Here is a 1464-nt window from a genome sequence, read left to right as displayed (position 1 = left end):
TAAGTTAATATATAGTTTCTTTAAAAGTTTAAGGAATTTATCAAATTGTTTATCTGATCGGTGTTTCCTTGTCGCATTGGGGTATGACACACGAGGTTTATATTTTGTACTCATCGGCTTTGGGTCATTTTGGCCTACCTTATTCTTACCTTTTCTTACCACCGTTTCTGGCCTTGGTTCTACAACTAACCCTTCCTCATCTTGAATGGAAATCACGTTGAGTTGCTCCTTTGGGTTAGATTCAGTGTTGTTGGGCAGACTTCCTGGTGGTCTTTCGAAAATCAACTTGGCGAGCTGGCCAATTTGATTTTTGAGCCCCCAGATTGATGCTTGTTGATTTTTGAGTGCCGTCTCGGTATTCTAAAAATGAGTTTTTGACACCGAGATGAATTTGTTTATCATCTCCTCAAGGTTTGGCTTTTTCTCCTGCTGGTACGGTGGTTGCTGAAAGCCTGGAGGGGGTGGTGGTCTCTGATTTCCTTGGTCTCCCATTGAAAATTTTGGGTGGTTCTTCCAGCCTACATTGTAAGTATTTCTATAAAGATTGTTTTGAGATCGAGGATTGTTACCCATGTAATTTAACTGCTCGTTCTCTATGTTGTGGCCATAAGGTGGGTATTCTGAACTACTTGATCCACCTCCACTTGCTTAGCACTGCATTATTGGGTGAACCTGTGAAGAACTAAGAAAACCATCAATTTTCTTATTCAAGAGTTCTATCTGATTAGAAAGCATGGTGACCAAATCGACGTTATAAACGCCAGTTGTTTTTTTTGGCTTTGTCCTCATGACTTGCCATTGATAATTATTTAATGACATCTCCTTTATAAATTCATAGGCATCTTCAGGTGTCTTATTATTGATGGTTCCACCAGTAGTTGCGTCAACCATCTACCGAGTCGAAGGATTCAGGCTATTATGAAAGGTTTGGACCTGTAGCCAGAGTGGTAACCCATGATGAGGGCATCTTCGCAAAAGGTCCTTGTATCTCTCCCATGCATCGTAGAGTGTTTCTAAATCCATCTGCACAAAAGAAGAGAGATCATTACGTAATTTGGCTATTTTAGCCGGCAGAAAATGTTTTAATAAAAACTTTTCGGTCATTTGTTCCTAAGTAGTGGTTGACCCCCTTGGCAACGAGTTCAACCACTGTTTAGCTTTGTTTCTCAATGAAAAATAGAATAACCGAAGGCGAATGGCATCACCAGAAACGTCATTTATTTTAAAAGTGTCTTAAAATTCTTAAATTTGCCAAATGAGCGTTGGGATCTTCGTCCTACAAACCATCAAACTGAACAAATTACTTATCATTTGAATTGTGTTAGGTTTTAGTTTAAAAGTATTTGCAGCTGCAGCAGGTCTAACTATGCTCGATTCAATTCCTGTTAAAGAAGGTTTAGCATAATCATACATAGTGCGCGGAGCAGGATTTTGATTAACAGCAATCACAGGAGGTAGTGGATT

The 1464-nt window shown here is 39.3% G+C and overlaps 1 non-coding gene across 1 annotated transcript; it reads left to right on the top strand.

Moving 5' to 3' along the window:
* The first annotated feature begins 949 nt into the window (after positions 1-949).
* On the top strand, positions 950-1056 carry LOC121204267 (small nucleolar RNA R71). Its single transcript, XR_005899195.1, has one exon. It is a non-coding gene; the product is annotated as a small nucleolar RNA R71 (small nucleolar RNA).
* The last annotated feature ends 408 nt before the right edge of the window (positions 1057-1464 follow it).

This window comes from Gossypium hirsutum, chromosome A07, assembly GCF_007990345.1.
Source record: "Gossypium hirsutum isolate 1008001.06 chromosome A07, Gossypium_hirsutum_v2.1, whole genome shotgun sequence".
NCBI lineage: Eukaryota > Viridiplantae > Streptophyta > Magnoliopsida > Malvales > Malvaceae > Gossypium > Gossypium hirsutum.
This window is presented reverse-complemented; position numbering and strand designations above follow the sequence as displayed.